Here is a 16,743-nt window from a genome sequence, read left to right as displayed (position 1 = left end):
GACTAAGAGACAAACTGAACTAAGAAAAATTCGAGAACTTTTGGTACGCAAGATAAGGAAAGACCTTCTGATGTTACGTAAAACTAACGATGATAAAGGGATAAAAACACCGAAGATAACAAAGTGTGCGTAAGATATTGTGGTGTAAACGCATGCATACTCACCCTCCACGTATATAAATTTCATTATTAAGTCCACACACGAAATAGTAACAAATTAAATAACAACTGATTGTTGACAATAAAAAAAGAACCTCGTTAAGAACTAATCTATGAATGATGGATAGTAGTAAATGAACGCAACGTGAACGATACAAAATGGACGAGAATAGAATGTGAAAGGTATATTACTTTTAGAGCTGACAGAAAAGTTAAAGGTGATGGCAGAAACCCTTCAACAAGCACCAACCTTGAAGAGCCTGTTTCTAATCCCTCCCATAGAAGCATCGCTTTCTGAATATTAAGTCGCCAGACTTAAGAGTAATGTAGTGTAATCCCAGAGGTCTTCAGAGTCACAATGCCCCAATTTCCCACAAGGACTATTACGTCATAAGCACCTTGAGAGCCAGTATCAAGTAACGGGGAACACTGTCAATTCCGTCAGATTTCAAAAGGTTCTTGTCCTCGTATAGTAACCATTTTAACAGGAATTTCTGTTAGTGTCAGAAATGTTATTCATTGTATTGTCCACGATCCATCCTGTCTGACAGTTTCTTCTATTAGTTATCGCCTCACATTAATCTATAGTTGATCACAATTGACCAAAGTAGCCCTTCTTCTTGTTGGGCAATATGGTCCAGATACTTTTCAACTGCCCTCACCCTTCCACAAAGGTGGCTCCTGTTTCCATTCCATGACGACCAATTTCAAATCCCTGATGCATCCATATAAGGCTCGTAAAACAAAAGCAATGATTCATGTTAAAGATTATATCAAATCGTTAGCAAAGTAAAAACCACCAAAAATAGAGAGAGAGAGAGAGAGAGAGAGAGAGAGAGAGAGAGAGAGAGAGAGAGACGAAATAGTATTATATTAAGAAACTCCAAGAGGGGGTTAATAATAACAATAATAATAATAATGATGGGAGAGTAACTGCCATACAACCTGGTCAACTTCACCCTTCGGGGCTACCTGTACCTCTTACTGAGCCATCTGTCGCCTGTCGTTGTGCAGAGAGTATAAGGTTGTGCAACGGCGTACCTTTTTAGGGGGGTCGGGTGAAAAGTGTTTGCAGCGTATTGGCCGATGTCTGTCGAAGGTCCTACACTATTACACAATCAGCGGGAAGAAATAACCTATGACAAATGCACTAATGAAGAGAGCAATTCATAAGTGGGAGTAAAAAGACTTGCGAAACGTACTGGATTACAGCTAAGAAACGGGGAAATTAACCCATTTTAAAGATCCTAAATCATGATTTAACATTTAATATTTACTAAACAATATCTTTTTGTATTCGTTTAAAAGAAAATGTCGCAATATTTATAAATCACAGTGACTATACTAATAAAACATTTAAAAAAAAATAAAAACAGTTGTATTGCTATCAAATATTTTACAGTCCAATGAAAAGTGATGTAATTTCGAATAAAGAAACAAGGGAAACGGGTCAGGGGAGGATGTCTGTCCTCTCCTAGATTGCATTCAACAAACTATTATATATTAATACCTATGGCGACAAACGAATACCTATGAGGAAGACAAATAGAATATTTACTTTCAAAATTATATTATATTATATTATATTATATTATATTATATTATACTATATCATATTACCGTATATTATATTATAGAATAAGAGAAACATTTTGTCTAATTATCATAATTAGATATTCATAACACGAGATTAAACAATGCACATAAAATTGTAAGAATATGCTGTACATATAATAATTCAGGGAAGTTCTTAGAACGAAAACTGCAAATGGTATAGAAAGTATATACAAATATGAATATGATCCAACAAAAAAATAATGAAATGTATCTACGTTCTTGTTTGTAAAAACGATAACTATGTTTTGAAAAGTTTAGAGACCTTACTCTTATATTTCAGGACACATCACCTACATACACATACACACATTCATTTTGTAGCGCCCGAAGGAGAAATTATTTTTCCAGGAACAACCGCTGGCACGGGAGGACCAGAATCACAGGATGTTTTTGATAGCATTTTTTCAAACGAAGAAGATGGATTCGAATCCAGCCAAGAAGAGACTGACGGTCAAGCGAAGATGGATTCGAACCCCACCAAAGAAGAGACGGACGGCCGAGTCAATACGGTACGTTTCCCCCATTGATAGAACATGTACCCGTGTTTGAGGACTTAGTGCCGGAGGAAGGACGCAGCACACACAAGCATATATATATATATATATATATATATATATATATATATATATATATATATATATATATATATATATATATATATATATATATATATATATCACCATCATCATCATCCTCATCATCATCATCATCTCCTCCGACGCCTATTGACGCAAAGACCCTTGGTTAGATTTAACCAGTAGTTTCTATCTTGAGCTTTCAATTTAATACTTCGCCATTCATCATCTCCTACTTCACGCTTCATAGTCCACAGTCATGTAGGCATGGGTTTTCCAACTCTCCTAGTGCCTTGTGGAGCCCAGTTGAAAATTTGGGTGAACTAATCTCTCTTGGATAGTGCAAAGAGCATGCCCAGACCATCTCCATCTACCCCTCATCATGATCTCATCCACATATGACACTCGAATAATATCTATTAAAGTTTCATTTCTAATCCTGTCCTGCCATTTAACTCCCAATATTCTTCTGAGGGTTTTGTTCCCAAATCTACATAATCTGTAGGATATTGTTTCATAGAGTAAAACCGATCCCACTTAACTGATATAAATTCTGATTTTATATGTAATTTCTGTCAATATGATTTCCAAATTTTACTTAACCTAGCTATTGTCTGATTTGCTTTTTTTAATCTTTCATTAAACTCAAATATTAAAGATCCCGTATTAGAGATCATAGCTCCAAAATATTGAAATGATTCCATTTCATTAATCCTTTCTCCTTCCAATGATATTTCATCTTCCATTGCATATTCCATTCTCATCATCTCACTCTTTTTTTCTATCTTGAGCCCAACCTCGAGTGATAATTCATTCTATTGAGCAAAGTTTGCAAGTCCTGTGGTGTTCTGTTATTAAGGACAGCGTCATCAGCATACTCTAGTCAGCTAATTTCCTGTTACCAATCCAGCTCTATCCTTTTCCACCATCCCCAAAGGTTCTATGTATTACAAAATCCATAAGGAGGATAAACAACATAGGTGACAACACATTCCCTTGAAGTACTCCGCTGTTCACTGGAAATTTATTTGATAGGACGCCACTAACATTAACTTTGTACTTACTATGCTCAAGAACAGACTTAATCAAATTTACATATTTAATTGAGAGGAACTCCACAGTAATGCAGGATTCTCCATAAAACTGGCCAGTGCACACTATCAAAGGCTTTTTCATAGTCCACAAATGCCATCAAAAGTGGATATCTAAATTCTACAAATTGCAGTACCACATGTCTTAAAATGAAAATTTGGTCAATGTAACTTCTACATTTTCGAAATCCTGCTTGTTTATCTCGCAGCTTATATATATATATATATATATATATATATATATATATATATATATATATATATATATATATGAACTGATCGTGGTAAGTGTCAACGGATTTTTTTCTCTTTGTTAGAGGAATGACGGTTAGTATGGTTGGCACTACAAAAATGACGGTTACAGGTTAGCTTGGGCTTGGCGTCACCAAACCCTCTCCCGATTGGTTGTTATGAGACTTTCGGGTCAAAACAACCAATCATTGATCAGGAATCGCGATGCCCATCTGTGGGCGATGGGGAAACTGCCCATAGGCGACAGTCTAGTTTTGGAGGCCTAGAGAGTGTGTCCCGAGAGGAAGGGCAGGTGCCAACATGTGTGACAAACCGAGTACCATTTTCCTGAGGGCTTTTTCTTAGTAACGTAACGTAATCATAATTTAGGGTGCCCTTGTAAACTTAAGAGAATATAGTCTGTGTAAAATGATCAACTCGGCTATTATTTGTGCATGAAATCCCTCTCTATTCGTGTTTTCCTAAATTGATTGAACCCCAATACGACCCAGATTGGGTCATATTAAATGGTGTCAGGTGTGGGGTGGTGATTATACATTAACGTCTGTGCTAGGGGATTTTAGCCGACATGAGATTTTTGAAAAAGGGAAACAAAAGATAATAGTGATAATGGTTAACACGAGAAGTTCGACGTCGAGTGGCGATGACGGAGAGAGGGGTGAAACGAATCTTGTAGCTCTTATATGCCTGGTACTCGGTGAACGATTTTCCGCTACACATGATAGCAGCTACATAACCCTCGAGGCAGCCTGGCACCCAGCCGGCATCGACAACCTTCCAAGGATGGGGTGTTTTTAGAAGAGGACCTCGATGAGGCAGAGGTCAGAGAGGTAGAAATGTGGCGGCTGGCGGTTGTTGGAACTGTGGGGAAAGGGACCACCTTCGGCCTCTATGCCCCTACGACGACCAGCGATGGTGTTTTGGATGTCAGGCCACAAACCCCCTTCTGAAAGCTGTTTAAAAAAAAATAAAAAATAAAAACACGTTGGCACAAGAAAGGGACCAAGGGTCCCTCGGGCTGTCCGTCAGGGCTTCAAGGACTGGGGACAGGAGTGCCAAGGAGTCAGCCAGAAATCTTTGCCCCAGAGTGTGGGGGAGGGGAGCAAGACGCTCCCCCAGTGAGCCGTAAGGGATACCCCCTTGCCAGCAAGTGGTAGTGCGTCTTCCCAGGGAGTGCCTAAGGAGGTTAGAGGGGTGGAGCAGCAGCTCCTCACCACTGCTCCCGCTCATGGAAGTAGGAATGCTATTCCAGTCTTGGAATAGAGGTGGAATCATGTGTGTAACAAGTTTGAAGAACCGCTCGTTACAGATGCCAGCAAAATGTAGGAGTGCATGGTGCTTAACATGGTCGGAGCCCACCCACGGGCTCAGTGACCCTACAACAAAGAATGGATGTAATAACTCGACGTAAAGCAGAAGGAACAACAACGAAAGAATTCAGGTTCAAGTAGATCTGCGAATGGAGTGTGTAGGAAACGGAAGATCTTGACGACTCTGGAGAGAGAGAAAGGGTGCATGAATCACAGTGAATGCTAGTAATGGGGCTTCCGTGGGGGAGCCCAGCGCAAGATGGAATAAGATAAGGTGAGTTACCTAGCGGTCCCGTTTTCTACACTCACGCGCATGACGTCACCTGGATAGTTCAGCCAGGCGACATATAGGCGGGAAATATGCCACGGTTTTTCTTTTTTCATAGACGTTTTTGTTTTCATTTGCGTTGACAGATTCATCATGATTATACGTGTCATATATGGGTGCTCCAATTCTTATAAGACCAATATAACTGTTGGTGATGAAAAAAAAAAAAAAAAAGATTTTACCATTTCCTAAAAGATGTAGAACTATGTAAGAAGTGGGTGAATATATGCAAAAGAAATTATTGTATTAATGCCAAATATGCACGAATTTGTTCGTCACATTTCCAACCCAATGATTTTGCCAGAAACCTTAGACACGAGTTGCTCAATTGCTGCCCTAAGACTGTCCGAAATCTAAAAGAAGATGCCATACTGACACAAAATCTTTATAATAATGTAATTACTGTTGTGATTCAGGTAAGCCTATCACTAATATCTCGTCACTTTAGTTTCGCTTACTAGGCATACGTTGCATGTAGCATTTTGGTCAACTAGGAGAACTGTATATGAATAGGCTCACTTAAAAAATTACGAGAATATATGCATATATCAATTATATTTCTCAACCAAGTAAATCTTTAGCTACGATGGGAAGAATAAGAGAGAGAGAGAGAGAGAGAGAGAGAGAGAGAGAGAGAGAGAGAGAGAGAGAGAGAGAGAGAGAGAGAGAGAGAGAGAGAGAGAATTTTACAAAAATAAATTTTCGTATGTATAAATACTATTATTTGAGCTTCAGATTAAAATTAAAAAAAATTTGTTGCTTCGAAATTTTTCAAAAGTTTTCGTCTTGGCAGATCCATCCCATCTAATCAACTTAATTCAAAATGGTTTTAATAGACTATGGTTTTCAGGTTGGAGATAAAATCAATACCTCAAAATCTATGTAAAAAATCGTACTTTTATCAGTAAATGATCTCAAAATAACACATAAAATTAATGAGTCACTTAAACGTCAATGTGAGAAACAGCAGTTCAGTTACTCTCTTTCTCAGAGGCTAATTCCATCAAATTTTGTAGTAACAAAGGCTTAGTGAAATGACAGTTTTGTAATGAAACATCGGATCTTGGTTTGGCTTGAATAACTTGTAAATGAAGTATGTCGTAAAGAAAGGTAGAGGTGCTTTCTCGAACTGTCCACGTCAAGTTGAAATAAATTCTATATTTTGTTATTAATGTTAAATGAAAGGCAAAATGTTTCCGTTCCAGTAAAAAGATTATCGTTTAACACGTCTGTAAGGATTACACTTCTTGATGACAAGACGGCTATGTCAAGACACAGTCGAACATCCCTTTTCTTACATTAGACAAATTGGTCATTGCCACGGTCATCCGTAACCTTTGGAGTTTTAATATATAATACGGTTATACATAGTAGGTAAAGACAATAATTAACGAGTTAAGGGCTTAATGTTTATAATAATGATGAAGCTTCTGTACATCTTGTGTCATTACAGAGTGCTTAAATATAAGTGGTTCATCGCAAAGGTTAAATGTTGCTCCAAATGATCTAGATTCCCAGTTATATAACTCTGCGTGTCTCATGAAAAACCTTCTGCCTATTAACAATGAGACCGAGACAGGAAAATCAAGTAAAAGATTTAATAGAGATAAAACCTGACACTGATAGGAAATGAGTCCTTAAGTTCTTTAATGGGAGGGGTCGTGGCTTTTAAATTTAGAAATAAGTATACATCATTAGGGTCAGTTTATTTAGATGAAAGTCGATAATTGGATATCACTTATAAAGAGAAAGGTATTGTATAGGTCATGCAATCATTTTAATGAAAATCTACAAAATATGGAAAATTTATTCAAAATTTTCCATGGTCATGCTCTAAAACCAGGAGTCAAAGCCATTTCATATTTTATTGATATATTCAAAGCCACGAATATTGATGTTCCCGAGGAGGTAATGAGATTTTTAATATTAGAAGTTGGCTAAAATTTTGAATAAAAATATTAAACTAAGAAAGAAAATTTTTATATCAAAGTTGTGAAAAAATAAAAATAAAGTAGTTCAGTAATGTTGAAAATTACTTCATTGAAACGAGAGAGAGAGAGAGAGAGAGAGAGAGAGAGAGAGAGAGAGAGAGAGAGAGAGAGAGAGAGAGATGATTTTATTAAGATTTTTAATGAAATATTGAGAATAAAGCTTTTGTCATACGTGAATTTTTATTTCTATTGCTATTATATTCCCTATCTTAATATGTATTTTGGAATTATAGTCATAAAGTCATTAATATTTGCCTAATTTCATAAATGCAATGTTCGGAATCCAAAAAGAGGCACGAATAATAATGCTGGTTGTACAGGACAGATGTTAAATAAACGCTCGGATCTCTCCAGGTGACGTCACAGAGCACAGCCGAGCTCCCGGCACCCTGCGCGGTAACTCACCTTATCTTAAGCCGGCCATACACGCAGAGGACTGACCGTGCGGTTTGTCCTTAAGGACTGGAGCGACACTCCAATCCTGTGAGAAATGACCACACACGCTACGGACTAGCCTGCTTAATTTAAGGGGATTGGGCACCCAGGATAGGCCCACATGGTTATGTTTTTAGTACTTGTTAATTAAATTTGGTACGTGACCGGGTATCAAGTACAATTGGTAGGCTACATCTTATTTTGAAAATGCCAAATTTGGGTACATTTTACTTTTTTTTTTTTTTATATGATATAAATCTATGGAATCCGACTTGAAATAATCATATGTAGGAAGGTGATAGGCATTCTCTGTCGGCTACTACCTGGTAAGGATTTGTCTGCTATGATGTTAATGTACTTATTTCTCTTGAAGTCATTATAGGATTACCTTTTCCATTTATGCCCATTAATCCTAGGGTCCAAGTGTCTCCTGGGAGGAATACACTAAGTGGATATTTAGACCTATCTGGAGATTATCTCATGCTTAAGCACTAATGCACATTTAATTAGGCGTATATACTTGTTTTCGCGTTAATTTATAGAAATTGGAAACGATTGTGTTTATATAGGCTGAGAGAAAATGTGAGAGGGATATACATATGTTAATAGAATTATCAGTAGCTACTTAATTTATCCTCTATCCATATTTTACACCTTCGTTTTTTTATATGAAGAGAATTCATAAAACTTAATCAGAATATTATTTTTCCCCCTTTTGTTTCAGCATCTATTTATTATCAGAATACAAGATACTATTGCATGAATAAGGCAGAAGACTGTGTGGTTTTAAAGAGAAAATATATTAGGGAAAAGGAGAGGAAATTTAAGGAAATCATAACTTGGTGAATGGAAATGTGAGGGGAAACACAAAAATAAAGAAAAATAAAATGCATAATATTACAAACTTGTAAAATGCAACCAGTTTATCTTTATAATGTAAAAAAGTAGTAGGCTGGCCAAGGCACCAGCCGCCCGTTGAGATACTACTGCTAGAGAGTTAAGGGGTCCTTTGACTGGCCAGACAGTACTATATTGGATCCTTCTCTCTGGTTACAGTTCTTTCCCATTGCCTACATAGACACCGAATAGTCTGGTCTATTCTTGAAAGATTCTCCTCTGTCCTCATACACCTGACCACACTGAGATTACCAAACAATTCTTCTTCATCCAAGGGGTTAACTACTGCAATGTAATTGTTCTGTGGCTACTTTCTTCCTGGTAAGGGTAGAAGAGACTCTTTACCTATGGCAAGCAGCTCTTCTAGGAGAAGGACACTCCAAAATCAAACCATTGTTCTCTAGTCTTGGGTAGTGCTATAGCCTCTGTACCATGGTCTTTCACTGTCTTGGGTTAGAGTTCTCTTGCTTAAGGGTACACTCGGGCACACTGTTCTATATAGTTTCTCTTTCTCTTGTTTTGTTGAAGTTATTATTGTATATATAGAAAATGTTTATTTTAATGTTACTACCCTTAGAATATTTTATTTTTCCTTGTTTCCTTTTCTTACTGGGCTATTTTCCCTGTTGGGGCCCCTGGCCTTATAGCATCCTGCTTTTCCAGCTTGGGTTGTAGCTTAGCATTTAATAATAATAATAATAATAATAATAATAATAATGAAGGGACGAAGTAAGGAATACTTTACGCGTGAAAATACTGTAGGCGAGTCAACCCTGTCCTTCCCTAAACCCACAGCGCGACGCGCCAATCAGTTCAACATGCTGAAAGGACGACGCGACAGGCCTGGCTCGACAGGACTGGCATCAATAGGCCCCATACACGTTAAAGACTGACCGGTTCGCGCCAGTCGCTATGAAATCCGCGCGTCAGTCGCGTACGTGTATGGCCACCTAAATTATTCCATCTTGGCCCAGCGTACATGCCCCGTGAATGAGTGTGTGGTTGAGGTAGGAGTAGCAAGTTCCTGGATTTCTTGCGCGTGCGTAGGGATGTATTCTTCATTGAAGACGAAGTCCGATCTAGCGTTGTTCTTCCTTCCCCTTGGGTAGAGAAAGTCATCTGTGTAATTGATGTAAGTCCTTATGCATGGCATGTAGGTATAGAAAGGTCCCTAAGGATGGCAAGAGTGTCAGTTTTTTATTTTTTAGGAATTAAGTTTATGAATAAGGGCCATGTGTGTAACTTAATGAGTAACCGAAAACATGTGATACCAAGGGCCAAAACATGGTCGGTAGTACCTTTTAATTTTAATGGAGTGCATATGGACGTCCTAGGTCCATTCCCCAGGGGACAGGTAGTTAAGTGAGTAGGTACCCCCTTACCCTATGCTACCTGGGAGAGGATAGTGAGGAGGAGGCACAAGCCGGTGTCAGTGCCATCCTTCAGCCACGAGAGAGTGCGAGAAGACGTGGGCCATGAAATAGTGTCTGCCGCAAGGCGATTGAGGTCACGGAATCAGGTTTATTTTGTGTATGTTACTCCAAGTGTTTTGTGAAAAGATGAATTAAATTTTTTTTCGGTTTTTTGGTTTTGTTCTAAGCTTATCACGAGTATATCATTCATCATACTGAGACATTTCTGTTGTATTAATGTTTATGTTAAAATTAATTCAAATTTTGTTACCCTATATCGATACTCATTTTGTTGTTACCAATGGTTTTATGTATGTTTTCAATGTTGTTATGTTGTATTTAAAAAAAAAATAAATTTCATTTGTCTCTGTTAAGGATTTCAGTGGTTACAGGTAATTGCTAATCATGGGTTGAAAATTGAACATCATTACTTATGCTTTTGTTTTTCAGGAGGAATAATATTGCTCAGTTATTGATAAGTAATTTTTTTTTTATTATTATTCACTGTTTGAATTGGATTCTTGTTGCAGTGTCACGGATGTGTTAGAAATGGTTTTCTTGTGATGGTAAATGTGTCAAAGAGTGTTGGGATTGTAAGTTATTCGTTTTAATTTATCTTAATTTTTTGTCATTTTCTTTGTTTTGTGTATGTAATGATTTGTCGGTTCATATGAAAAATTTATTGCATTGAAGAAACTGTTGGTAAAACATGATTATTTTTTTCTGATTTTATGCACCAAATTTCGGTGATTATGTATTAAACCTGAATTTTGTGTTTCTGTATGACCTATTGTGCGCTTGACATTCATCTTTGTGTAACTTGCAATTGTAACACGCCAACCGGCACTCTGATTTTAATTTTAATTTTTGCATGCACCCGAAGAGGATGGTACTCAGAGGCAAGGTAAAGAGAAAAGAAAGAGGGGAAAGAAAGTTTTTTTTTTTGTTTCAGGGGAAAAAATAGAAAAGTTTAATTAAAAAGAAAAAATTCAGAGAAAAAAATTATAAGTGTGAATTTTACAGGACGTAAAATCTAAGGGGGGAGTGATGAGCTAATCGTGGTGTCAACGGATTTTTTTTCTCTTTGTTAGAGGAATGACGGTTAGTGTAGTTGGCACTACAAAAATGACGGTTACAGGTTAGCTTGGGCTTGGCGTCACCAAACCCTCTCCCGATTGGTTGTTATGAGACTTTCGGGTCAAAACAACCAATCATTGATCAGGCATCGCGATGCCCATCTATGGGCGATGGGGAAACTGCCCATAGGCGACAGTCTAGTTTTGGAGGCCTAGAGAGTGTGTCCCGAGAGGAAGGGCAGGTGCCAACATGTGTGCCAAACCGAGTACCATTTTCCTGAGGGCTTTTTCTTAGTAAAGTAACGTAATCATAATTAAGGGCGCCCTTGTAAACTTAAGAGAATATAGTCTGTGTAAAATGATCAACTCGGCTATTATTTGTGCATGGAATCCCTCTCTATTTGTGTTTTCCTAAATTGATTGAACCCCAATACGACCCAGATCGGGTCATATATATATATATATATATATATATATATATATATATATATAAATATATATCGATAGATAGATAGATAGATAGATAGATAGATATAAACTGTATATATATATATATATATATATATATATATATATATATATATACATATTCATATTCTTGTATATATTTGCATATATAAACATATATAAATATATGTCTATGTATATATATATATATATATATATATATGTAAATATATATATATATATATATATATATATATATATATATATATATATATATATATATATATGTATACTGCATTATACATATATATATATATATATATATATATATATATATATATATAAATATATATATATATATACATATATATATATATATAAATATATATATATATATATATATATATATATATATATATATACAGTATATATATATATATATATATATATATATATATATATATATATATATATATATATATATATTCTTGTGCATATTTGTATATATAAACATATATAAACACACACACGGACACACATATATCAATGTTTTTTACTATGAAATCTACTCCATATATTATTAAATTAATTGTCAAGCCATCTTCTCATGCTGTTTTGCCTCTTTTCATGCCTTTTGAAAGATTTCTGTACTTTTCTTACTGTTATGTTTGGTACCAGCTCAAGTGTTTCATTATTTCTATATGCAAAATTATTTCTTATAGCTCTCTTGTATAGCATTGTATAGAAATGCTCTACAATTTCTATGTCCATCTCTATTACTGATAATACTTCCATTTTCCTTCTTTAAAGCAAACATTTGTTGAAACCCTGTTCCAAATATTCCTTTCATCAAATATATGATTCTTCTTTCTTTTAGTGTTTCCTAAATTTTCAACTGAGGGATTTTAGTGTGTTTATTGCTTTGGATAGTTCTGCTAATTTCATCTCTTGGATTTTACTCTCATTTCTAATCATTTCTTTATTAGGTTTTTTGTCTTTTCTGATAGTTTTCCTTGATTTTTTTTCCATCAAGTTTTCCACCTAGCTCTTGTGCTGATTTCAATACAAACTTTGTTACATTTCTATTCATTTCTTTTTTATTTGCTTCAATTTCATTATGTATCTGGGAGTACCTATTTAGTATTGCTAAATTAAACTCATCAGATTTTCTTCATATTACAGAAGTGTGTCTTTTCTTTCTTAAATTAGTTTTTCTCTTTCTTTCCTTACAGTTAAACAAATTTTGCTTCTCACCACTCTAAGGTCGCCGGACTCTAACTTGTTTAACACTGTTAAATCTTTAAGTAAATTAACTTTTTCATTGAGAATAAAATCTATCTAATTTTTAGTTTCTCCATTTGGGCTTCTCCAACCCGATATTCTATGTTCCTATTTGTAAAAAAGAGTTATTCAATTTATATATATATATATATATATATATATATATATATATATATATATATATGTATTTATATAAATATATATATATGTATATATATACATATATATATATATATATATATATATATATATATACATATATATATATATATATATATATATATATATATATACTGTATATATATATATATATATATATATATATATATATATATATATATATATATGTATATATGAACTCCCTGCGTGTATAGATTTATGTACATATATATGTTTGTATATATATTTACATATTTATTAATTTAATTGGGAATTACTTGATATTAAGCAAGTGGGATGCTTAGGAATATGATAATTTTTCCAATTTTAACACAAGCCAGTGTTTGGAAGCATAGTCTCATCATCAGAGCTAAAAAAGATATAAGTATTAAAATCAATAGAAATGACTGAAGTAAATAGAGCATGAATTGTGTGAAATTTATTAGTACAAAGCAAATACAAATAGTGCAAGGCAAACAAAAGTCTCAAAATAACACACACTGAATTAATTAGGAGATTAGACAAGATTTATGAAATTTAGTCGATACAGCCAGCTCTTTGGCCTATAAAGCCATTCAACTCCCAAGTCCTTGTGTGAGAAAATCTTGCACCTATGCTGTGAAGTAGATGCTAAAAGAGGTATAGCACCAAGATGGTAGAAACGATGCGGCAACAGAGGGTAAAGTAAAAGAACATAAAGCCAGTGCAGCTATGGGTCGAAGGCACTCAGATAGTGCTTACAGTACTCCGCGTGAGGTGCATTGATGGAAAATACAATAGAAATAAAGAAAGAGTTCAAGCTATATGCAAATGGACAGCCTAAGTCTGACCATTTGATTAATTGAACTACAAATAGTTTAAAGGCTTTAAAGGCCGCTCATGAATGACAGAGGTAATGGACAGTGACATTGCACTATCGAACAGGAAAATGCCCTAGAGAATGATCATATATGCATATGATCAGCGCCCAAGCCCCCTCTCCACCCAAGCTATTACCAAGGAGGACCAGGCAATGGGTGCTGATGACTCAGCAGATAGATCTTTAAGCTCTCCCCCCCCCTCCTTAGCTCACAAGGATGGTGAGGTTGCAGCAACCAAAGGAACTAACGATTTTAAGTGGAACTCGAACCGGAGTCTGGTGTTCACCAGTCAGGGACGTTACCACATCGGCCATCATGATTAGGGAGTTCAGTTTAGGGAGGGTGTCTTATCAGCGGCATGTGCATTGAAATTTAGAAATCTCCGTACAAAGTACTTACTTGCATGATTTATATTTGTTTACATGTTCTTCGATATTAGTTAACGCCTTCTCATTCGAAGTACATCCTGTTCCATGGTTTAATTCCACGATGGGACTGAGATAAGTCCCAATCTTTGGCAAGTATTTACATATTCCACTTAGGAACTCATAAGATTAGAAACAACCTTTAAATTTAAAAAGAAAACAAATGTTTCTTGGATTCCTGATAACCAGCCGTATAAGACAAAGAGATTTAAGAATCAAGCTTTGATACAATAGGCTTTGGCATTGCAAGCTGAAACTCAATTTAAAGGGGAACACTGATAGATAAAGCAATGGTGATCAACATACTAGTCATTCTCATAGGAATATATTTCACGATGCTAACGTAACTCATACTTTATCCCGTAAACATGCTTGGCTTTGGAGATAATGATCAGCAAATGAAACGTGTAGAATAAGACTCAAATTACCGGTAATAACTGATTTAGAAATTTTTTAATTTACTTGACAATCACGTCAGTCTCCCCGAAGTGAATAAAGCTATAAGAAAGGAACAAACGAAGCAACTATGATACAAAAATCGCTAACTAAAAGAAGGAAGATTTCTTAAAATGGGTAAATTCTTACATTGAATCAAAATGAGGGAAAATATACATCTAATCGCTACAGGAAGTCTGCATGAATGATACCCCTTCACTGAATAGTGTTTTACGCAGCGTGATCGATGATAAGCTAAATCTTATCTGTAAACACATTCAAGGTCAGTCCACTTCCTCTGATGTTGATCTTCAGAAGTGGACGTACTCTTCGTCTACCCGTATCTTATCTCTGCACGCTTCAGTGTGAGAGGCCACTGTCGATAACGTTAACACCCAATATATTTTCCTTCAAGTACTCGCTTTTTACTAGAAAAATTAATCTTTCTTGCAACATCACACCTCTTCATAATATTTCTCTTCAATCCATCCAAAACTCTGAGATGATATTTTGAGGACGAACAGAAAGACCGAGGTGAAGAGATTTGACTCATACCACAGAAGTGAATCAAGTAGCTTTATATACTAAAGTAGGTGAGTTCATTCCAGAGCAAATTTCTTGATCGTAAAAGATCTTATTGTCCTCCCTTTTATATCAAAGACTACATCAAAGCCACCTGCTGTGCTTATTCTTCAGTTGATTGTCTACGAGTGGTTTAACAGTGACAAAAAGATGAGCCACTCCCAGGGGGTAACACTGCAGTTATGGGGTCGTCTGCGCGCCTTTCTGGGACACAAAATCTATTCTAGCTACAACAGAAAATACAACAATTCCATGAAATATGACAGTAACAGCAGAAACAAATAAATTTAAGAGACCGACTCGTTGAAATGTCTGAAGACACAATGTAAAAAAAAAAATAAATAGAAAATAACTAATTAAAATACTAAAATACAAAGAAAATCCTGCAAGTCCCCCAAATAAGGAAAAAGTCAAGTCTTTGACTATAAAAAAAAGCATCAAATATCCTTTAAAAACGATGAACATATTATGTATTTTTAAAACTTCCCATATATGCTACATTCATGTTTGGATGGCCTAAATGTGGATGAACCCCATGTGCCCAACACTTTTACTACAACACCTCTTCCTAAGCTTAAACGGAAGGCTCATCAGCTGCTTTTCACATACCCTTACATACAAACTGCGTCATTCTACCCCTTTTTCACGTATTCTCAGGTTTCCTTAACATTCATTCTCTTCTGTACTATTATCTTTATTATGCCATTGAACCAACTCCTGAAATTCCTCCCCTCCTCCATCCCAGCCTTTCTGAATCATACACTCTTTTCATCAAAATATCGTCGACATCCTTTCGATTTAAGCAAACCATATCAGAATACTTTGGCCCACCTTTTTATCTATGCCTAGCTTTTCACATCATCTCATTAGTATTCAACAACCAATAGTTATTTTCCCTTCATTAGCAGTCTTTATTCATAGGTCACTTGTATAATAGAGAGTTGGATCAACAATCTTTTCATAAATGCTAACTTCCAAAAACAGTCTTAGTCTACTTCTAATCTCCTACTATTCTTGCTTCTTTTATTCTGTTACTGGTTCGTATTTGTGAATGTGAGCTATAAAGCCCTACACTGGTGCTTCGAAAGCCATTCATCGCAAAGATGTACCTGGGGGGAAACCAGAGAATTGCACTAAGAAGTAAATGTTGGAAAGTTGGATAGCAAGACGAAAGAAAGGAAGCGGGGGAGAAGGAATAGTAGGTGGCTAAGAAATGAGAGTAGCTAGAGGCCGAAGAGACGTTCAAAGACCCTGAAGTAATGAGTACAGTGCACTATGCAAGGTTGACTGTAAGGCACTACTCCTTGACAGTTACTCATTCGATAACGGGTCCCTTTGTTCAAATTGTTATCCATCTTCTAGCATACTTGTGTCATCTATTATCTTTATTCCCAAATGATTGCAAGAATAAA

The sequence above is a fragment of the Palaemon carinicauda genome, chromosome 6, assembly GCF_036898095.1.
Source record: "Palaemon carinicauda isolate YSFRI2023 chromosome 6, ASM3689809v2, whole genome shotgun sequence".
In the NCBI taxonomy this organism is placed as follows: domain Eukaryota; kingdom Metazoa; phylum Arthropoda; class Malacostraca; order Decapoda; family Palaemonidae; genus Palaemon; species Palaemon carinicauda.
The sequence above is the reverse complement of the archived record's forward strand: the minus strand, read 5'-3'. Positions refer to the sequence as shown.